The sequence below is a fragment of the Gorilla gorilla genome, chromosome 10 (genome assembly GCF_029281585.2).
Source record: "Gorilla gorilla gorilla isolate KB3781 chromosome 10, NHGRI_mGorGor1-v2.1_pri, whole genome shotgun sequence".
Classification (NCBI taxonomy): domain Eukaryota; kingdom Metazoa; phylum Chordata; class Mammalia; order Primates; family Hominidae; genus Gorilla; species Gorilla gorilla.
This window is the reverse complement of record NC_073234.2, coordinates 1,262,744-1,288,553: the sequence shown is the minus strand read 5'-3', so window position 1 is coordinate 1,288,553 and position 25,810 is coordinate 1,262,744.

Sequence of the window (25,810 nt, the reverse complement as noted above, 5' to 3'; positions counted from 1 at the left end):
GATATTTCCATGTTTATACAGATAGCGGTGTAGAGATCTCCATCTTAATACAGATGGCGGTGTAGATATTTATATGTTCATACAGTTGGCGGTGCAGATATTTCCATGTTCATACAGATGGCGGTGTAGATACTTCCATGTTCATACAGATAGCGGTGTAGTTATTTCCATGTGTGAAGAGATAGCTGTGTAGATATTTCCATGTATATGCAGGTAGCAGTGTAGCTATTTCCATTTTCATGCAGATAGCGGTGTAGATATTTCCATGTTCAAACACATAGCGGTGTAGATATTTCCATGTTCATACAGATAGCGGTGTAGATATTTCCATGTTCATACAGATAGCGGTGTAGATATTTCCATGTTTATACAGATAGCGGTGAAGATGTATGCATGTTTACACAGATAGTGGTGTAGATATTTCCATGTTCATCCAGATGGCTGTCTAGGTATATCCATGTTGATACAGATGACGGTGTAGATATTTCCATGTTCATACAGATAGCGGTGTAGATATTTCCATGTTCATCCAGATGGCTGTGTAGATATATCCATGTTCATACAGATAGCGCTGTAGATATTTCCATGTTCATACAGATAGCGGTGTAGATATTTCCATGTTCATACATATAGCGGTGTAGATATTTCCATGTTTATACAGATAGCGGTGAAGATGTAAGCATGTTTACACAGATAGTGGTGTAGGTATTTCCATGTTCATACAGATAGCGGTGTAGATATTTCCATGTTCATCCAGATGGCTGTGTAGATATATCCATGTTCATACAGATAGCGGTGTAGATATTTCAATGTTCATACAGATAGTGGTGTAGATATTTCCATTTTCATACAGATAGCGGTGTAGCTATTTCCATGTTCATACAGATAGCGGTGTAGATATTTCCATGTTCGTACAGATAGTGGTGTATATATTTCCATGTTCATACAGATAGCTGTGCTGATATTTCCATGTTTATACAGGTAGCGGTGTAGATATTTCCATGTTTATACAGATAGCGGTGTAGATATTTCCATGTTTATACAGATAGCGGTGTCGATATTTCCAGGTTTATACAGATAGCGGTGTAGATATCTCTATCTTAATACAGATGGCGGTGTAGATATTTATATGTTCATATAGAAGGCGGTGCAGATATTTCCATTTTCATACAGATGGCTGGGTAGATATTTCCATGTTTATAGAGATAGCGGTGAAGTTATTTCCATGTGTAAAGAGATAGCTGTGTAGATATTTCCATGTATATGCAGATAGCTTTGTAGATATTTCCATTTTCATGCAGATAGCGGTGTGGATATTTACATGTTCAAACAGATAGCGTTGTAGATATTTCCATGTTCATACAGATATCGGTGTAGATATTTCCATGCTTATGCAGATTGCGGTGAAGATGTATGCATGTTTACACAAATAGCGGTTTAGATATTTCCATGTTCATGCAGATAGCGGTGTAGTTATTTCCATGTTTATTCAGATAGCGGTGTAGATATCTCCATCTTAATACAGATGGCGGTGTAGATATTTATATGTTCATACAGATGGCGGTGCAGATATTTCCATGTTCATACAGATGGCGGTGTAGATATTTCCATGTTCATACAGATAGCGGTGTAGATATTTCCATGTTCATACAGATAGCGGTGTAGATATTTCCATGTTCATACAGATAGCGGTGTAGATATTTCCATGTTCATACAGGTAGCGGTGTAGATATTTACATGTTCATACAGATAGCGGTGCTGATATTTCCATGTTTATACAGGCAACAGTGTAGATATTTCCATGTTTATACAGATAGCAGTGTAGATATCTCCTTCTTAATACAGATGGCGGTGTAGATATTTATAAGTTCATGCAGATGGCGATGCAGATATTTCCATGTTCATACAGATGGTGGTGTAGATATTTCCATGTTTATAGAGATAGCGGTGTAGTTATTTCCATGTGTAAAGAGATAGCTGTGTAGAGATTTCCATGTATATGCAGATAGCTTTGTAGATATTTCCATTTTCATGCAGATAGCGGTGTAGATATTTACATGTTCAAACAGATAGCGGTGTAGATATTTTCATGTTCATACAGATAGCGGTGTAGATATTTCCATGTTCATACAGATAGCGGTGTAGATATTTCCATCTTCATACAGATAGCGGTGTAGATATTTCCATGTTCATACAGATAGCGGTGTAGATATTTCCATGTTCATACAGATAGAGGGGCTGATATTTCCATGTTCGTATAGATAGCAGTGCTGATATTTCAATGTTTATAAAGGTAGCGGGGTAGATATTTCCATGTTTATACACATAGCGGTGTAGATATTTCCATGTTTATACAGATAGCTGTGTAGATATTTCCGTGTTCAAACAGATAGCGGTGTAGATATTTCCATGTTTATACAGATAGCGGTGAAGATGTATGCATGTTTACACAGATAGCCGTGTAGATATTTCCATGTTCATACAGATAGCGGTGTAGATATTTCCATGTTCATCCAGATGGCTGTGTAGATATATCCATGTTCATACAGATGGCGTTGAAGATATTTCCATGTTCATACAGATAGCGGTGTAGTTATTTCCATGTGTAAAGAGATAGCTGTGTAGATATTTCCATGTAAATGCAGATAGCTGTGTAGATATTTCCATTTTCATGCAGATAGCGGTTTAGATATTTCCATGTTCATACAGATAGCGGTGCTGATATTTCCATGTTTATACAGGTAGCTGTGTAGATATTTCCATGTTCATACAGATAGCGGAGTAGACATTTCCATGTTTATACCGATAGAGGTGTAGATATTTCCTTCTTAATACAGATGGCGGTGTAGATATTTATATGTTCATACAGATGGCGGTGCAGTTATTTCCATGTTCATACATATGGCGGTGTAGATATTTCCATGTTTATAGAGATAGCGGTGTAGTTATTTCCATGTGTATAGAGATAGCTTTGTAGAGATTTCCGTGTATATGCAGATAGCTGTGTAGATATTTCTATTTTCATGCAGATAGCGGTTTAGATATTTCCATGTTCATACTGATAGCGGTGTAGATATTTCCATGTTCATACAGATAGCGGTGTAGATATTTCCATGTTTATTCAGATAGCCGTGTAGATATCTCCTTCTTAATACTGATGGCGGTGTAGATATTTATATGTTCATACTGATGGCGGTGCAGATATTTCCATATTCATACAGATGGCGGTGTAGATATTTCCACGTTCATACAGATAGCGGTGTAGTTATTTCCATGTGTAAAGAGATACCTGTGTAGATATTTCCATGTATATGCAGATAGCTATGTAGATATTTCCATTTTCATGCTGATAGCGGTTTAGATATTTCCATGTTCAAACAGATAGCGGTGTAGATATTTCCATGTTCAAACAGAGAGCGGTGTAGATATTTCCATGTTCAAACAGATAGCGGTGTAGATATTTCCATGTACAAACAGATAGCGGTTTAGATATTTCCATGTTCATACAGATAGCGGTGTAGATATTACGATGCTTATGCAGATTGCGGTGAAGAAGTATACATGTTTACACAAATAGCGGTGTAGATATTTCCATGTTCATGCAGATAGCGGTGTAGATATTTCCAGGTTTTTACAGATAGCGGTGTAGATATCTCCTTCTTAATACAGATGGCGGTGCAGATATTTATATGTTCATACAGATGGCAGTGCAGATATTTCCATGTTCATACAGATGGCGGTGTAGATATTTCCATGTTTATAGAGATAGCGGTGTAGTTATTTCCATGTGTAAAGAGATAGCTGTGTAGATATTTCCATGTATATGCAGATAGATGTGTAGATATTTCCATTTTCATGCAGACAGCGGTGTAGATATTTCCATGTTCAAACAGATAGCGGTGTAGATATTTCCATGTTCATACATATAGCGGTGTAGATATTTCCATGTTCATACAGATAGCGGTGTAGATATTTCCATGTTCATACAGATAGCGTTGTAGATATTTCCATGTTCATACAGATAGCGGTGCTGATATTTCCATGCTCATACAGGTAGCGGTGTAGATATTTCCATGTTTATAGAGATAGCGGTGTAGATATTTCCATGTTTATACAGATAGCGGTGTAGATATTTCCATGTTTATACAGATACCGCTGTAGATATCTCCATCTTAATACAGATGTCAGTGTAGATATTTATATGTTCATACAGATGGCGGTGCAGGTATTTCCATGTTCATACAGATAGCGGTGTAGCTATTTCCATGTTCATACAGATAGCGGTGTAGATATTTCCATGTTCATCCAGATGGCTGTGTAGACATATCCATGTTCATACAGATGGCGGTGAAGATAATTGCATGTTCATACATCTAGCGGTGTAGATATTTCCATGTTCATACAGATAGTGGTGTAGATATTTCCATGTTCATACACATAGAGGGGCTGATATTTCCATGTTCTTACAGATAACGGTGTAGTTATTTCCATGTGTAAAGAGATAGCTGTGTAGATATTTCCATGTATATGCAGTTAGCTGTGTAGATATTTCCATTTTCATGCAGATAGCGGTTTAGATATTTCCATGTTCAAACAGATAGCGGTGTAGATATTTCCATGTTCATACATATAGCGGTGTAGATATTTCCATGTTTATACAGATAGCGGTGAAGATGTAAGCATGTTTACACAGATAGTGGTGTAGGTATTTCCATGTTCATACATATAGCGGTGTAGATATTTCCATGTTCATCCAGATGGCTGTGTAGATATATCCATGTTCATACAGATAGCGGTGTAGATATTTCAATGTTCATACAGATAGTGGTGTAGATATTTCCATTTTCATACAGATAGCGGTGTAGCTATTTCCATGTTCATACAGATAGCGGTGTAGATATTTCCATGTTCGTATAGATAGTGGTGTATATATTTCCATGTTCATACAGATAGCTGTGCTGATATTTCCATGTTTATACAGGTAGCGGTGTACATATTTCCATGTTTATACAGATAGCGGTGTAGATATTTCCATGTTTATACAGATAGCGGTGTCGATATTTCCAGGTTTATACAGATAGCGGTGTAGATATCTCTATCTTAATACAGATGGCGGTGTAGATATTTATATGTTCATATAGAAGGCGGTGCAGATATTTCCATTTTCATACAGATGGCTGGGTAGATATTTCCATGTTTATAGAGATAGCGGTGTAGTTATTTCCATGTGTAAAGAGATAGCTGTGTAGATATTTCCATGTATATGCAGGTAGCAGTGTAGATATTTCCATTTTCATGCAGATATCGGTGTAGATATTTCCATGTTCAAACAGATAGCGGTGTAGATATTTCCATGTTCATACAGATAGCGGTGTAGATATTTCCATGTTCATACAGATAGCGGTGTAGATATTTCCATGTTTATACAGATGGCGGTGAAGATATATGCATGTTTACACAGATTGCGGTGTAGATATTTGCATGTTCATAAAGATCGCGGTGTAGATATTTCCATGTTCATCCAGATGGCTGTGTAGACATAACCATGTTCATAAAGATGGCGGTGAAGATATTTCCATGTTCATACAGATAGCGGTGTATATATTTCCATGTTCATACAGATAGCGGTGCAGATATTTCCATGTTCATACAGATGGCTTTGTAGGTATATCCATGTTCATACAGATGACGGTGAAGATATTTCCATGTTCATAGAGATAGCGGTGTAGATATTTCCATGTTCATACAGATAGCGGTGTAGATATTTCCATGTTCATACCGATAGCGGTGCTGATATTTCCATGTTTATACAGGTAGCGGTGTAGATATTTCCATGTTTATACAGATAGCGGTGTAGCTATTTCCATGTTCATACAGATAGCGGTGTAGATATTTCCTTGTTCATCCAGATGGCTGTGTAGATATATCCATGTTCATACAGATGGCGTTGAAGATATTTCCATGTTCATACGGATAGCGGTGTAGATATTTCCATGTTCATACAGATAGCAGTGTAGATATTTCCATGTTCCTACAGATAGAGGGGGTGATATTTCCATGTTCATACAGATAGCGGTGCTGATATTTCCATGTTTATACAGGTAGCGGGGTAGATATTTCCATGTTTATACAGATAGCGGTGTAGATATTTCCATGTTCATCCAGATGGCTGTGTAGATATATCCATGTTCATAGAGATGGCGTTGAAGATATTTCCATGTTCATACAGATAGCGGTGTAGTTATTTCCATGTGTAAAGAGATAGCTGTGTAGATATTTCCATGTAAATGCAGATAGCTGTGTAGATATTTCCATTTTCATGCATATAGCGGTTTAGATATTTCCATGTTCATACAGATAGCGGTGCTGATATTTCCATGTTTATACAGGTAGCTGTGTAGATATTTCCATGTTCATACAGATAGCGGAGTAGACATTTCCATGTTTATACAGATAGAGGTGTAGATATTTCCTTCTTAATACAGATGGCGGTGTAGATATTTATATGTTCATACAGATGGCGGTGCAGTTATTTCCATGTTCATACATATGGCGGTGTAGATATTTCCATGTTTATAGAGATAGCGGTGTAGTTATTTCCATGTGTATAGAGATAGCTTTGTAGAGATTTCCGTGTATATGCAGATAGCTGTGTAGATATTTCTATTTTCATGCAGATAGCGGTTTAGATATTTCCTTGTTCATACTGATAGCGGTGTAGATATTTCCATGTTCATACAGATAGCGGTGTAGATATTTCCATGTTTATTCAGATAGCCGTGTAGATATCTCCTTCTTAATACTGATGGCGGTGTAGATATTTATATGTTCATACTGATGGCGGTGCAGATATTTCCATATTCATACAGATGGCGGTGTAGATATTTCCACGTTCATACAGATAGCGGTGTAGTTATTTCCATGTGTAAAGAGATACCTGTGTAGATATTTCCATGTATATGCAGATAGCTATGTAGATATTTCCATTTTCATGCTGATAGCGGTTTAGATATTTCCATGTTCAAACAGATAGCGGTGTAGATATTTCCATGTTCAAACAGAGAGCGGTGTAGATATTTCCATGTTCAAACAGATAGCGGTGTAGATATTTCCATGTACAAACAGATAGCGGTGTAGATATTTCCATGTTCATACAGATAGCGGTGTAGATATTACGATGCTTATGCAGATTGCGGTGAAGAAGTATACATGTTTACACAAATAGCGGTGTAGATATTTCCATGTTCATGCAGATAGCGGTGTAGGTAATTCCAGGTTTTTACAGATAGCGGTGTAGATATCTCCTTCTTAATACAGATGGCGGTGCAGATATTTATATGTTCATACAGATGGCAGTGCAGATATTTCCATGTTCATACAGATGGCGGTGTAGATATTTCCATGTTTATAGAGATAGCGGTGTAGTTATTTCCATGTGTAAAGAGATAGCTGTGTAGATATTTCCATGTATATGCAGATAGCTGTGTAGATATTTCCATTTTCATGCAGACAGCGGTGTAGATATTTCCATGTTCAAACAGATAGCGGTGTAGATATTTCCATGTTCATACATATAGCGGTGTAGATATTTCCATGTTCATACAGATAGCGGTGTAGATATTTCCATGTTCATACAGATAGCGTTGTAGATATTTCCATGTTCATACAGATAGCGGTGCTGATATTTCCATGCTCATACAGGTAGCGGTGTAGATATTTCCATGTTTATAGAGATAGCGGTGTAGATATTTCCATGTTTATACAGATAGCGGTGTAGATATTTCCATGTTTATACAGATACCGCTGTAGATATCTCCATCTTAATACAGATGGCAGTGTAGATATTTATATGTTCATACAGATGGCGGTGCAGGTATTTCCATGTTCATACAGATAGCGGTGTAGCTATTTCCATGTTCATACAGATAGCGGTGTAGATATTTCCATGTTCATCCAGATGGCTGTGTAGACATATCCATGTTCATACAGATGGCGGTGAAGATAATTGCATGTTCATACATCTAGCGGTGTAGATATTTCCATGTTCATACAGATAGTGGTGTAGATATTTCCATGTTCATACACATAGAGGGGCTGATATTTCCATGTTCTTACAGATAGCGGTGTAGTTATTTCCATGTGTAAAGAGATAGCTGTGTAGATATTTCCATGTATATGCAGTTAGCTGTGTAGATATTTCCATTTTCATGCAGATAGCGGTTTAGATATTTCCATGTTCAAACAGATAGCGGTGTAGATATTTCCATGTTCATACATATAGCGGTGTAGATATTTCCATGTTTATACAGATAGCGGTGAAGATGTAAGCACGTTTACACAGATAGTGGTGTAGGTATTTCCATGTTCATACAGATAGCGGTGTAGATATTTCCATGTTCATCCAGATGGCTGTGTAGATATATCCATGTTCATACAGATAGCGGTGTAGATATTTCAATGTTCATACAGATAGTGGTGTAGATATTTCCATTTTCATACAGATAGCGGTGTAGCTATTTCCATGTTCATACAGATAGCGGTGTAGATATTTCCATGTTCGTACAGATAGTGGTGTATATATTTCCATGTTCATACAGATATCTGTGCTGATATTTCCATGTTTATACAGGTAGCGGTGTAGATATTTCCATGTTTATACAGATAGCGGTGTAGATATTTCCATGTTTATACAGATAGCGGTGTCGATATTTCCAGGTTTATACAGATAGCGGTGTAGATATCTCTATCTTAATACAGATGGCGGTGTAGATATTTATATGTTCACATAGAAGGCGGTGCAGATATTTCCATTTTCATACAGATGGCTGGGTAGATATTTCCATGTTTATAGAGATAGCGGTGTAGTTATTTCCATGTGTAAAGAGATAGCTGTGTAGATATTTCCTTGTATATGCAGGTAGCAGTGTAGATATTTCCATTTTCATGCAGATATCGGTGTAGATATTTCCATGTTCAAACAGATAGCGGTGTAGATATTTCCATGTTCATACAGATAGCGGTGTAGATATTTCCATGTTCATACAGATAGCGGTGTAGATATTTCCATGTTTATACAGATGGCGGTGAAGATGTATGCATGTTTACACAGATTGCGGTGTAGATATTTGCATGTTCATAAAGATCGCGGTGTAGATATTTCCATGTTCATCCAGATGGCTGTGTAGACATAACCATGTTCATAAAGATGGCGGTGAAGATATTTCCATGTTCATACAGATAGCGGTGTATATATTTCCATGTTCATACAGATAGCGGTGCAGATATTTCCATGTTCATACAGATGGCTTTGTAGATATATCCATGTTCATACAGATGACGGTGAAGATATTTCCATGTTCATAGAGATAGCGGTGTAGATATTTCCATGTTCATACAGATAGCGGTGTAGATATTTCCATGTTCATACCGATAGCGGTGCTGATATTTCCATGTTTATACAGGTAGCGGTGTAGATATTTCCATGTTTATACAGATAGCGGTGTAGCTATTTCCATGTTCATACAGATAGCGGTGTAGATATTTCCTTGTTCATCCAGATGGCTGTGTAGATATATCCATGTTCATACAGATGGCGTTGAAGATATTTCCATGTTCATACGGATAGCGGTGTAGATATTTCCATGTTCATACAGATAGCAGTGTAGATATTTCCATGTTCCTACAGATAGAGGGGGTGATATTTCCATGTTCATACAGATAGCGGTGCTGATATTTCCATGTTTATACAGGTAGCGGGGTAGATATTTCCATGTTTATACAGATAGCGGTGTAGATATTTCCATGTTTATACAGATAGCGGTGTAGAAATTTCCGTGTTTATACAGATAGCGGTGTAGATATCTCCATCTTAATACAGATGGCCTTGTAGATATTTATATGTTCATACAGATGGCGGTGCAGATATTTCCATGTTCATACAGATGGCGGTGTAGATATTTCCATGTTCATACAGATAGCGGTGTAGTTATTTCCATGTGTAAAGAGATAGCTGTGTAGATATTTCCATGTATATGCAGATAGCTCTGTAGATATTTCCATTTTCATGCAGATAGCGGTGTAGATATTTCCATCTTCAAACAGATAGCGGTGTATTTATTTCCATGTTCATACAGATAGCGGTGTAGTTATTTCCATGTTTATACAGATTGCGGTGAAGATGTATGCATATTTACACAGATAGCGGTGTAGATATTTCCATGTTCATGCAGATAGCGGTGTAGATATTTCCATGTTCATCGAGATGGCTGTGTAGATATATCCATGCTCATACAGAGAGCGGTGTAGATATTTCCATGTTCATACAGGTAGTGGTGTAGATATTTCCATGTTCATACAGATAGCGGTGTAGCTATATCCATGTTCATACAGATAGCGGTGTAGATATTTCCATCTTCATAGAGATAGCGGTGTAGATATTTCCATGTTCATACAGATAGCGGTGCTGATATTTCCATGTTTATACAGGTAGCGGTGTAGATATTTCCATCTTTATACAGATAGCGGTGTAGATATTTCCATGTTTATACATATAGCGGTGTAGATATTTCCAAGTTTATACAGAAAGCGGTGTAGATATCTCCATTTTAATATAGATGTGGTTGTAGATATTTATATCTCCATACAGATGGCGGTGCAGATATTTCCATGTTCATACAGATGGCGGTGTAAATATTTGCATGTTTATAGAGATAGCGCTGTAGTTATTTCCATGTGTAAAGAGATAGCTTTGTGGATATTTCCATGTATATGCAGATCGCTGTGTAGATATTTACATTTTCTTGCAGATAGCGGTGTAGATATTTCCATGTTCTAACAGATAGTGGTGTAGATATTTCCATGTTCATGCAGATAACAGTGTAGATATTTCAATGTTTATACAGATAGCGGTGAAGATGTATGCATGTTTACACAGATAGCGGTGTAGATATTTCCAGGTTCATACAGATAGCAGTTTAGATATTTCCATGCTCATCCAGATGGCTGTGTAGATATATCCATGTTCATACAGATGGCGGTGAAGATATTTCCATGTTCATACAGATAGTGGTGTAGTTATTTCCATGTGTAAAGAGATAGCTGTGTAGATATTTCCATGTATATGCAGATAGCAGTGTAGATATTTCCATTTTCATGCACATAGCGGTTTAGATATTTCCATGTTCAAACAGATAGCGGTGTAGATATTTCCATGTTCATAGAGATAGCGGTGTAGATATTTCCATGTTCATACAGATAGCGGTGTAGATATTTCTATGTTCATACAGATAGCAGTGCAGATATTTCCATGTTCATACTGATAGCGGTGCTGATATTTCCATGTTTATACAGATAGCGGTGTAGATATTTCCATGTTTATACAGATAGCGGTGTAGATATTTCCATGTTTATACAGATAGCGGTGTAGATATTTCCATGTTTATACAGATAGCGGTGTAGATATCTCCTTCTAAATACACATGGCGGAGTAGATATTTATATGTACATACAGACGGCGGTGCAGATATTTCCATGTTCATACAGATAGTGGTGTAGCTATTTCCATGTTCATACCGAGAGCGGTGTAGATATTTCCATGTTCATCCAGATGGCTGTGCAGACATATCCATGTTCATACAGATGGCGGTGAAGATAATTCCATGTTCATACAGATAGTGGTGTAGATATTTCCATGTTCATACAGATAGTGGTGTAGATATTTCCATATTCATACAGATAGAGGGGCTGATATTTCCAGGTTCATACAGATAGCGGTGCTGATATTTCCATGTTTTTACACGTAGCGGTGTAGATATTTCCATGTTTATACAGATAGCGGTGTAGACATTTCCATGTTTATACAGATAGCGGTGTAGATATTTCCATGTTTATACAGATAGCGGTGTAGATATTTCCATGTTTATACAGATAGCGGTGTAGATATTTCCATCTTAATACAGATGGATGTGTAGATATTTATATGTTCATACAGATGGCCGTGCAGATATTTCCATGTTCATGCAGATAGCGGTGTAGTTATTTCCATGTGTAAAGAGTTAGCTGTGTAGATATTTCCATGTATATGCAGATAGCTGTGTAGATATTTCCATTTTCATGCAGATAGCGGTTTAGATATTACCATGCTCAAACAGATAGCGGTGTAGATATTTCCATGTTCATACAGATAGCGGTGTAGATATTTCCATGTTTATACAGATAGCGGTGAAGATGTATGCATGTTAACACAGATTGCGATGTAGATATTTCCGTGTTCATACAGATAGTGGTGTAGATATTTCCATGTTCATCCAGATGGCTGTGTAGATATATCCATGTTCATGCAGATAGCGGTGTAGTTATTTCCATGTTCATACAGATAGCGGTGTAGATATTTTCATGTTCATACAGATAGCGGTGTAGCAATTTCCATGTTCATACAGATAGCTGTGTAGATATTTCCATGTTCGTACAGATAGCGGTGTAGATATTTCCATGTTCATACAGATAGCTGTGCTGATATTTCCATGTTTATACAGGTAGCGGTGTAGATATTTCCATGTTTATACAGATAGCGGTGTAGATATTTCCATGTTTATACAGATAGCGGTGTAGATATTTCCAGGTTTATACAGATAGCGGTGTAGATATCTCCTTCTTAATACAGATGGCGGTGCAGTTATTTATATGTTCATACAGATGGCAGTTCAGATATTTCCATGTTCATACAGATGGCGGTGTAGATATTTCCATGTTTATAGAGATAGCGGTGTAGTTATTTCCATGTGTAAAGTGATAGCTGTGTAGATATTTCCATTTTCATGCAGACTGCGGTGTAGATATTTCCATGTTCAAACAGATAGCGGTGTAGATATTTCCATGTTCATAGATATAGCGGTGTAGATATTTCCATGTTCATACAGATAGCGGTGTAGATATTTCCATCTTCATAGAGATAGCGGTGTAGATATTTGCATGTTCATACAGATAGCGGTGCTGATATTTCCATGTTTATACAGGTAGCGGTGTAGATATTTCCATCTTTATACAGATAGCGGTGTAGATATTTCCATGTTTATACATATAGCGGTGTAGATATTTCCAAGTTTATACAGAAAGCGGTGTAGATATCTCCATTTTAATATAGATGTGGGTGTAGATATTTATATCTCCATACAGATGGCGGTGCAGATATTTCCATGTTCATACAGATGGCAGTGTAAGTATTTGCATGTTTATAGAGATAGCGCTGTAGTTATTTCCATGTGTAAAGAGATAGCTTTGTGGATATTTCCATGTATATGCAGATCGCTGTGTAGATATTTACATTTTCATGCAGATAGCGGTGTAGATATTTCCACGTTCTAACAGATAGTGGTGTAGATATTTCCATGTTCATGCAGATAACAGTGTAGATATTTCAATGTTTATACAGATAGCGGTGAAGATGTATGCATGTTTACACAGATAGCGGTGTAGATATTTCCATGTTCATACAGATAGCGGTTTAGATATTTCCATGCTCATCCAGATGGCTGTGTAGATATATCCATGTTCATACAGATGGCGGTGAAGATATTTCCATGTTCATACAGATAGTGGTGTAGTTATTTCCATGTGTAAAGAGATAGCTGTGTAGATATTTCCATGTATATGCAGATAGCTGTGTAGATATTTCCATTTTCATGCACATAGCGGTTTAGATATTTCCATGTTCAAACAGATAGCGGTGTAGATATTTCCATGTTCATAGAGATAGCGGTGTAGATATTTCCATGTTCATACAGATAGCGGTGTAGATATTTCTATGTTCATACAGATAGCAGTGCAGATATTTCCATGTTCATACTGATAGCGGTGCTGATATTTCCATGTTTATACATATAGCGGTGTAGATATTTCCAAGTTTATACAGAAAGCGGTGTAGATATCTCCATTTTAATATAGATGTGGGTGTAGATATTTATATCTCCATACAGATGGCGGTGCAGATATTTCCATGTTCATACAGATGGCGGTGTAAATATTTGCATGTTTATAGAGATAGCGCTGTAGTTATTTCCATGTGTAAAGAGATAGCTTTGTGGATATTTCCATGTATATGCAGATCGCTGTGTAGATATTTACATTTTCTTGCAGATAGCGGTGTAGATATTTCCATGTTCTAACAGATAGTGGTGTAGATATTTCCATGTTCATGCAGATAACAGTGTAGATATTTCAATGTTTATACAGATAGCGGTGAAGATGTATGCATGTTTACACAGATAGCGGTGTAGATATTTCCATGTTCATACAGATAGCAGTTTAGATATTTCCATGCTCATCCAGATGGCTGTGTAGATATATCCATGTTCATACAGATGGCGGTGAAGATATTTCCATGTTCATACAGATAGTGGTGTAGTTATTTCCATGTGTAAAGAGATAGCTGTGTAGATATTTCCATGTATATGCAGATAGCTGTGTAGATATTTCCATTTTCATGCACATAGCGGTTTAGATATTTCCATGTTCAAACAGATAGCGGTGTAGATATTTCCATGTTCATAGAGATAGCGGTGTAGATATTTCCATGTTCATACAGATAGCGGTGTAGATATTTCTATGTTCATACAGATAGCAGTGCAGATATTTCCATGTTCATACTGATAGCGGTGCTGATATTTCCATGTTTATACAGATAGCGGTGTAGATATTTCCATGTTTATACAGATAGCGGTGTAGATATTTCCATGTTTATACAGATAGCGGTGTCGATATTTCCAGGTTTATACAGATAGCGGTGTAGATATCTCCTTCTAAATACACATGGCGGAGTAGATATTTATATGTACATACAGACGGCGGTGCAGATATTTCCATGTTCATACAGATAGTGGTGTAGCTATTTCCATGTTCATACCGAGAGCGGTGTAGATATTTCCATGTTCATCCAGATGGCTGTGCAGACATATCCATGTTCATACAGATGGCGGTGAAGATAATTCCATGTTCATACAGATAGTGGTGTAGATATTTCCATGTTCATACAGATAGTGGTGTAGATATTTCCATATTCATACAGATAGAGGGGCTGGTATTTCCAGGTTCATACAGATAGCGGTGCTGATATTTCCATGTTTTTACACGTAGCGGTGTAGATATTTCCATGTTTATACAGATAGCGGTGTAGACATTTCCATGTTTATACAGATAGCGGTGTAGATATTTCCATGTTTATACAGATAGCGGTGTAGATATTTCCATGTTTATACAGATAGCGGTGTAGATATCTCCATCTTAATACAGATGGATGTGTAGATATTTATATGTTCATACAGATGGCCGTGCAGATATTTCCATGTTCATGCAGATAGCGGTGTAGTTATTTCCATGTGTAAAGAGTTAGCTGTGTAGATATTTCCATGTATATGCAGATAGCTGTGTAGATATTTCCATTTTCATGCAGATAGCGGTTTAGATATTACCATGCTCAAACAGATAGCGGTGTAGATATTTCCATGTTCATACAGATAGCGCTGTAGATATTTCCATGTTTATACAGATAGCGGTGAAGATGTATGCATGTTAACACAGATTGCGATGTAGATATTTCCGTGTTCATACAGATAGTGGTGTAGATATTTCCATGTTCATCCAGATGGCTGTGTAGATATATCCATGTTCATACAGATAGCGGTGTAGTTATTTCCATGTTCATACAGATAGCGGTGTAGATATTTTCATGTTCATACAGATAGCGGTGTAGCAATTTCCATGTTCATACAGATAGCGGTGTAGATATTTCCATGTTCGTACAGATAGCGGTGTAGATATTTCCATGTTCATACAGATAGCTGTGCTGATATTTCCATGTTTATACAGGTAGCGGTGTAGATATTTCCATGTTTATACAGATAGCGGTGTAGATATTTCCATGTTTATACAGATAGCGGTGTAGATATTTCCAGGTTTATACAGATAGCGGTGTAGATATCTCCTTCTTAATACAGATGGCGGTGCAGTTATTTATATGTTCATACAGATGGCAGTGCAGATATTTCCATGTTCATACAGATGGCGGTGTAGATATTTCCATGTTTATAGAGATAGCGGTGTAGTTATTTCCATGTGTAAAGTGATAGCTGTGTAGATATTTCCATGTATATGCAGATAGCTGTGTAGATATTTCCATTTTCATGCAGACTGCGGTGTAGATATTTCCATGTTCAAACAGATAGCGGTGTAGATATTTCCATGTTCATAGATATAGCAGTGTAGATATTTCCATGTTCATGCAGATAGCGGTGTAGATATTTCCATGTTCATACAGATAGCGGTGTAGATATTTCCATCTTCATAGAGATAGCAGTGTAGATATTTCCATGTTCATACAGATAGCGGTGCTGATATTTCCATGTTTATACAGGTAGCGGTGTAGATATTTCCATCTTTATACAGATAGCGGTGTAGATATTTCCATGTTTATACATATAGCGGTGTAGATATTTCCAAGTTTATACAGAAAGCGGTGTAGATATCTCCATTTTAATATAGATGTGGGTGTAGATATTTATATCTCCATACAGATGGCGGTGCAGATATTTCCATGTTCATACAGATGGCAGTGTAAGTATTTGCATGTTTATAGAGATAGCGCTGTAGTTATTTCCATGTGTAAAGAGATAGCTTTGTGGATACTTCCATGTATATGCAGATCGCTGTGTAGATATTTACATTTTCATGCAGATAGCGGTGTAGATATTTCCACGTTCTAACAGATAGTGGTGTAGATATTTCCATGTTCATGCAGATAACAGTGTAGATATTTCAATGTTTATACAGATAGCGGTGAAGATGTATGCATGTTTACACAGATAGCGGTGTAGATATTTCCATGTTCATACAGATAGCGGTTTAGATATTTCCATGCTCATCCAGATGGCTGTGTAGATATATCCATGTTCATACAGATGGCGGTGAAGATATTTCCATGTTCATACAGATAGTGGTGTAGTTATTTCCATGTGTAAAGAGATAGCTGTGTAGATATTTCCATGTATATGCAGATAGCTGTGTAGGTATTTCCATTTTCATGCACATAGCGGTTTAGATATTTCCATGTTCAAACAGATAGCGGTGTAGATATTTCCATGTTCATAGAGATAGCGGTGTAGATATTTCCATGTTCATACAGATAGCGGTGTAGATATTTCCATGTTCATACAGATAGCGGTGCAGATATTTCCATGTTCATACTGATAGCGGTGCTGATATTTCCATGTTTATACAGATAGCGGTGTAGATATTTCCATGTTTATACAGATAGCGGTGTAGATATTTCCATGTTTATACAGATAGCGGTGTAGATATTTCCATGTTTATACAGATAGCGGTGTAGATATCTCCTTCTAAATACACATGGCGGAGTAGATATTTATATGTACATACAGACGGCGGTGCAGATATTTCCATGTTCATACAGATAGCGGTGTAGCTATTTCCATGTTCATACAGATAGCGGTGTAGATATTTCCATGTTCATCCAGATGGCTGTGTAGACATATCCATGTTCATACAGATGGCGGTGAAGATAATTCCATGTTCATACATCTTGCGGTGTAGATATTTACATGTTCATACAGATAGTGGTGTAGATATTTCCATGTTCATACACATAGAGGGGCTGATATTTCCATGTTCATACAGATAGCGGTGCTGATATTTCCACGTTTATACAGGTAGCGGTGTAGATATTTCCATGTTTATACAGATAGCAGTGTAGATATTTCCATGTTTATACAGATAGCGGTGTAGATATTTCCATGTTTATACAGATAGCGGTGGAGATATCTCCATCTTAATACAGAAGGCGGTGTAGATATTTATATGTTCATACAGATGGCAGTGCAGATATTTCCATGTTCTTACAGATAGCGGTGTAGTTATTTCCATGTGTAAAGAGATAGCTGTGTAGATATTTCCATGTATATGCAGTTAGCTGTGTAGATATTTCCATTTTCATGCAGATAGCGGTGTAGATATTTCCATGTTCAGACAGATAGTGCTGTAGATATTTCCATGTTCATAGAGATAGCTGTGTAGCTATTTCCATGTTCATACCGAGAGTGGTGTAGATATTTCCATGTTCATCCAGATGGCTGTGTAGACATATCCATGTTCATACAGATGACGGTGAAGATAATTCCATGTTCATACAGATAGTGGTGTAGATATTTCCATGTTCATACAGATAGTGGTGTAGATATTTCCATATTCATACAGATAGAGGGGCTGATATTTCCATGTTCATACAGATAGCGGTGCTGATATTTCCATGTTTTACAGGTAGCGGTGTAGATATTTCCATGTTTATACAGATAGCGGTGTAGACATTTCCATGTTTATACAGATAGCGGTGCAGATATTTCCATGTTTATACAGATAGCGGTGTAGATATTTCCATGTTTATACAGATAGCGGTGTAGATATCTCCATCTTAATACAGATTGCGGTGTAGATATTTATATGTTCATACAGATGGCCGTGCAGATATTTCCATGTTCATGCAGATAGCGGTGTAGTTATTTCAATGTGTAAAGAGATAGCTGTGTAGATATTTCCATGTATATGCAGATAGCTGTGTAGATAGTTCCATTTTCATGCAGATAGCGGTTTAGATATTTCCATGCTCAAACAGATAGCGGTGTAGATATTTTCATGTTCATACAGATAGCGGTGTAGATATTTCCATGTTTATACAGATAGCGGTGAAGACATATGCATGTTTACACAGATAGCGGTGTAGATATTTCCATGTTCATACAGATAGCGGTGTAGATATTTCCATGTTCATACAGATAGATGTGCTGATATTTCCATGTTTATACAGGTAGCGGTGTAGATAGTTCCATGTTTATACAGATAGCGGTGTAGATATTTCCATGTTTATAGAGATAGCGGTGTAGATATTTCCAGGTTTATACAGATAGCGGTGTAGATATCTCCTTCTTAATACAGATGGAGGTGCAGATATTTTTTATGTTCATACACATGGCGGTGCAGATATTTCCATGTTCATACAGATGGCGGTGTAGATATTTCCATGTTTATAGAGATAGCGGTGTAGTTATTTCCATGTGTAAAGAGATAGCTGTGTAGATATTTCCCTGCATATGCAGATAGCTGTGTAGATATTTCCATTTTCATGCATACAGCGGTGTAGATATTTCCATGTTCAAACATATAGCGGTGTAGATATTTCCATGTTCATACATATAGCGGTGTAGATATTTCCATGTTCATACAGATAGCGGTGTAGATATTTCCATGTTCATACAGATAGCGGTGTAGATATTTCCATGTTCATACAGATAGCGGTGCTGATATTTCCATGCTCATACAGGTAGCGGTGTAGATATTTCCATATTTATAGAGAAAGCGGTGTAGATATTTCCATGTTTATACAGATAGCGGTGTAGATATATCCATGTTTATACAGATAGCGGTGTAGATATCTCCATCTTAATACAGATGGCAGTGCAGATATTTATATGTTCATACAGATGGCGGTGCAGATGTTTCAATGTTCATACAGATAGCGGTGTAGCTATTTCCATGTTCATACAGATAGCGGTGTAGATATTTCCATGTTCATCAAGATGGCTGTGTAGACATATCCATGTTCATACAGATGGCGATGAAGATAATTCCATTTTCATACATCTAGCGGTGTAGATATTTCCATGTTCATAGAGATAGTGGTGTAGATATTTCCATGTTCATACACATAGAGGAGCTGATATTTCCATGTCCATACAGATAGCGGTGCTGATATTTCCCCGTTTATACAGGTAGCGGTGTAGATATTTCCATGTTTATACAGATAGCGGTGTAGATATTTCCATGTTTATACAGATACCGGTGTAGATATTTCCATGTTTATACAGATAGCGGTGTAGATATCTCCATCTTAATACAGAAGGCGGTGTAGATATTTATATGTTCATACAGATGGCCGTGCAGATATTTCCATGTTCTTACAGATAGCGGTGTAGTTATTTCCATGTGTAAAGAGATAGCTGTGTAGATATTTCCATGTATATGCAGTTAGCTGTGTAGATATTTCCATTTTCATGCAGATAGCGGTTTAGATATTTCCATGTTCAAACAGATAGCGGTGTAGATATTTCCATGTTCATACAGATAGCGGTGTAGATATTTCCATGTTTATACAGATAGCGGTGAAGATGTATGCATGTTTACACAGATAGTGGTGTAGATATTTCCATGTTCATACAGATAGCGGTGTAGATATTTCCATGTTCATACAGATAGCTGTGCTGATATTTCCATGTTTATACAGGTAGCGGTGTAGATATTTCCATGTTTATACAGATAGCAGTGTAGATATTTCCATGTTTATACAGATAGCGGTGTAGATATTTCCAGGTTTATACAGATAGCGTTGTAGATATCTCCATCTTAATACAGATGGCGGTGCAGATATTTATATGTACATACAGATGGCGGTGCAGATATTTCCATGTTCATACAGATGGCGGTGTAGATATTTCCATGTTTATAGAGATAGTGGTGTAGTTATTTCCATGTGTAAAGAGATAGCAGTGTAGATATTTCCATGTATATGCAGATAGCTGTGTAGATATTTCCATTTTCATGCAGACAGCGGTGTAGATATTGCCATGTTCAAACAGATAGCGGTGTAGATATTTCCATGATCATAGATATAGCGGTGTAGATATTTCCATGTTCATACAGATAGCGGTGTAGATATTTTCATGTTCATACAGATAGCCGTGTAGATATTTCCATGTTCATACAGATAGCGGTGCTGATATTTCCATGCTCATACAGGTAGCGGTGTAGATATTTCCATGCTTATAGAGATAGCGGTGTAGATATTTCCATGTTTATACAGATAGCGGTGTAGATATTTCCATGTTTATACAGATACCAGTGTAAATATCTCCATCTTAATACAGAAGGCGGTGTAGATATTTATATGTTCATACAGATGGCGGTGCAGATATTTCCATGTTCATACAGATAGCGGTGTAGCTATTTCCATGTTCATACAGATAGCGGTGTAGATATTTCCATGTTCATCAAGATGGCTGTGTAGACATATCCATGTTCATACAGATGGCGGTGAAGATAATTCCATGTTCATACATCTAGCGGTGTAGATATTTCCATGTTCATACAGATAGTGGTGTAGGTATTTCCATGTTCATACACTTAGAGGGGCTGACATTTCCATGTTCATACAGATAGCGGTGCTGATATTTCCATGTTTATACAGGTAGCGGTGTAGATATTTCCATGTTTATACAGGTAGCGGTGTAGATATTTCCAAGTTTATACAGAGAGCGGTGAAGATATCTCCATCTTAATAGAGATGGCAGCGTAGATATTTATATGTTCATACAGATGGCGGTGCAGATATTTCCATGTTCATACAGATGGCGCTGTAGATATTTCCATGTTTATAGAGATAGCGGTGTAGTTCTTTCCATGGGTATAGAGATAGCTTTGTAGATATTTCCGTGTATATGCAGATAGCTGTGTAGATATTTCTATTTTCATGCAGATAGCGGTTTAGATATTTCCATGTTCAAACAGATAGCGGTGTAGATATTTCCATGTTCATACAGATAGCGGTGCAGATATTTCCATGTTTATACAGATAGCGGTGAAGAGGTATGCATGTTAACACAGATAGCGGTGTAGATATTTCCATGTTCATACAGATCGCGGTGTAGATATCTCCATCTTAATACAGATGGCGGTGTAGATATTTATATGTTCATACAGATGGCGGTGAAGATATTTCCATGTTCATACAGATAGCGGTGTAGCTATTTCCATGATCATACAGATAGCGGTGTAGATATTTCCATGTTCATCCAGATGTCTATGTAGACATATCCATGTTCATACAGATGGCTTTGAAGATAATTCCATGTTCATACATCTAGCGGTGTAGACATTTCCATGTTCATACAGATAGTGGTGTAGATATTTCCATGTTCATACACATAGAGGGGCTGATATTTCCATGCTCATACAGATAGCGGTGCTGATATTTCCACGTTTATACAGGTAGCGGTGTAGATATTTCCATGTTTATACAGATAGCGGTGTAGATATTTCCATGTTTATACAGATAGCGGTGTAGATATTTCCATGTTTATACAGATAGCGGTGTAGATATCTCCTTCTTAATACAGATGGCGGTGTAGATGATTATATGTTCATACAGATGGCATTGCAGATATTTCCATGTTCATACAGATGGCGGTGTAGATATTTCCATGTTTATAGAGATAGCGGTGTAATTATTTCCATGTCTAAAGTGATAGCTTTGTAGATATTTCCATGTATATGCAGATAGCTGTGTAGATATTCCCATTTTCATGCAGACAGCGGTGTAGATATTTCCATGTTCAAACAGATAGCGGTGTAGGTATTTCCATGTTCATACAGATAGCCGTGTAGATATTTCCATGTTCATACAGATAGCGGTGCTGATATTTCCATGTTTATACAGGTAGCGGTGTAGATATTTTCATGTTTATACAGATAGCGGTGTAGATATTTCCATGTTTATTCAGGTAGCGGTGTAGATATTTCCATGTTTATACAGATAGCGGTGTAGAGATCTCCATCTTAATACAGATGGCGGTGTAGATATTTATATGTTCATACAGTTGGCGGTGCAGATATTTCCATGTTCATACAGATGGCGGTGTAGATACTTCCATGTTCATACAGATAGCGGTGTAGTTATTTCCATGTGTGAAGAGATAGCTGTGTAGATATTTCCATGTATATGCAGGTAGCAGTGTAGCTATTTCCATTTTCATGCAGATAGCGGTGTAGATATTTCCATGTTCAAACACATAGCGGTGTAGATATTTCCATGTTCATACAGATAGCGGTGTAGATATTTCCATGTTCATACAGATAGCGGTGTAGATATTTCCATGTTTATACAGATAGCGGTGAAGATGTATGCATGTTTACACAGATAGTGGTGTAGATATTTCCATGTTCATCCAGATGGCTGTCTAGGTATATCCATGTTGATACAGATGACGGTGTAGATATTTCCATGTTCATACAGATAGCGGTGTAGATATTTCCATGTTCATCCAGATGGCTGTGTAGATATATCCATGTTCATACAGATAGCGCTGTAGATATTTCCATGTTCATACAGATAGCGGTGTAGATATTTCCATGTTCATACATATAGCGGTGTAGATATTTCCATGTTTATACAGATAGCGGTGAAGATGTAAGCATGTTTACACAGATAGTGGTGTAGGTATTTCCATGTTCATACAGATAGCGGTGTAGATATTTCCATGTTCATCCAGATGGCTGTGTAGATATATCCATGTTCATACAGATAGCGGTGTAGATATTTCAATGTTCATACAGATAGTGGTGTAGATATTTCCATTTTCATACAGATAGCGGTGTAGCTATTTCCATGTTCATACAGATAGCGGTGTAGATATTTCCATGTTCGTACAGATAGTGGTGTATATATTTCCATGTTCATACAGATAGCTGTGCTGATATTTCCATGTTTATACAGGTAGCGGTGTAGATATTTCCATGTTTATACAGATAGCGGTGTAGATATTTCCATGTTTATACAGATAGCGGTGTCGATATTTCCAGGTTTATACAGATAGCGGTGTAGATATCTCTATCTTAATACAGATGGCGGTGTAGATATTTATATGTTCATATAGAAGGCGGTGCAGATATTTCCATTTTCATACAGATGGCTGGGTAGATATTTCCATGTTTATAGAGATAGCGGTGTAGTTATTTAAATGTGTAAAGAGATAGCTGTGTAGATATTTCCATGTATATGCAGGTAGCAGTGTAGATATTTCCATTTTCATGCAGATATCGGTGTAGATATTTCCATGTTCAAACAGATAGCGGTGTAGATATTTCCATGTTCATACAGATAGCGGTGTAGATATTTCCATGTTCATACAGATAGCGGTGTAGATATTTCCATGTTTATACAGATGGCGGTGAAGATGTATGCATGTTTACACAGATTGCGGTGTAGATATTTGGATGTTCATAAAGATCGCGGTGTAGATATTTCCATGTTCATCCAGATGGCTGTGTAGACATAACCATGTTCATAAAGATGGCGGTGAAGATATTTCCATGTTCATACAGATAGCGGTGTATATATTTCCATGTTCATACAGATAGCGGTGCAGATATTTCCATGTTTATACAGATGGCTTTGTAGATATATCCATGTTCATACAGATGACGGTGAAGATATTTCCATGTTCATAGAGATAGCGGTGTAGATATTTCCATGTTCATACAGATAGCGGTGTAGATATTTCCATGTTCATACCGATAGCGGTGCTGATATTTCCATGTTTATACAGGTAGCGGTGTAGATATTTCCATGTTTATACAGATAGCGGTGTAGCTATTTCCATGTTCATACAGATAGCGGTGTAGATATTTCCTTGTTCATCCAGATGGCTGTGTAGATATATCCATGTTCATACAGATGGCGTTGAAGATATTTCCATGTTCATACGGATAGCGGTGTAGATATTTCCATGTTCATACAGATAGCAGTGTAGGTATTTCCATGTTCCTACAGATAGAGGGGGTGATATTTCCATGTTCATACAGATAGCGGTGCTGATATTTCCATGTTTATACAGGTAGCGGGGTAGATATTTCCATGTTTATACAGATAGCGGTGTAGATATTTCCATGTTTATACAGCTAGCGGTGTAGAAATTTCCGTGTTTATACAGATAGCGGTGTAGATATCTCCATCTTAATACAGATGGCCTTGTAGATATTTATATGTTCATACAGATGGCGGTGCAGATATTTCCATGTTCATACAGATGGCGGTGTAGATATTTCCATGTTCATACAGATAGCGGTGTAGTTATTTCCATGTGTAAAGAGATAGCTGTGTAGATATTTCCATGTATATGCAGATAGCTCTGTAGATATTTCCATTTTCATGCAGATAGCGGTGTAGATATTTCCATCTTCAAACAGATAGCGGTGTATTTATTTCCATGTTCATACAGATAGCGGTGTAGTTATTTCCATGTTTATACGGATTGCGGTGAAGATGTATGCATATTTACACAGATAGCGGTGTAGATATTTCCATGTTCATGCAGATAGCGGTGTAGATATTTCCATGTTCATCGAGATGGCTGTGTAGATATATCCATGCTCATACAGAGAGCGGTGTAGATATTTCCATGTTCATACAGGTAGTGGTGTAGATATTTCCATGTTCATACAGATAGCGGTGTAGCTATATCCATGTTCATACAGATAGCGGTGTAGATATTTCCATCTTCATAGAGATAGCGGTGTAGATATTTCCATGTTCATACAGATAGCGGTGCTGATATTTCCATGTTTATACAGGTAGCGGTGTAGATATTTCCATCTTTATACAGATAGCGGTGTAGATATTTCCATGTTTATACATATAGCGGTGTAGATATTTCCAAGTTTATACAGAAAGCGGTGTAGATATCTCCATTTTAATATAGATGTGGGTGTAGATATTTATATCTCCATACAGATGGCGGTGCAGATATTTCCATGTTCATACAGATGGCGGTGTAAATATTTGCATGTTTATAGAGATAGCGCTGTAGTTATTTCCATGTGTAAAGAGATAGCTTTGTGGATATTTCCATGTATATGCAGATCGCTGTGTAGATATTTACATTTTCTTGCAGATAGCGGTGTAGATATTTCCATGTTCTAA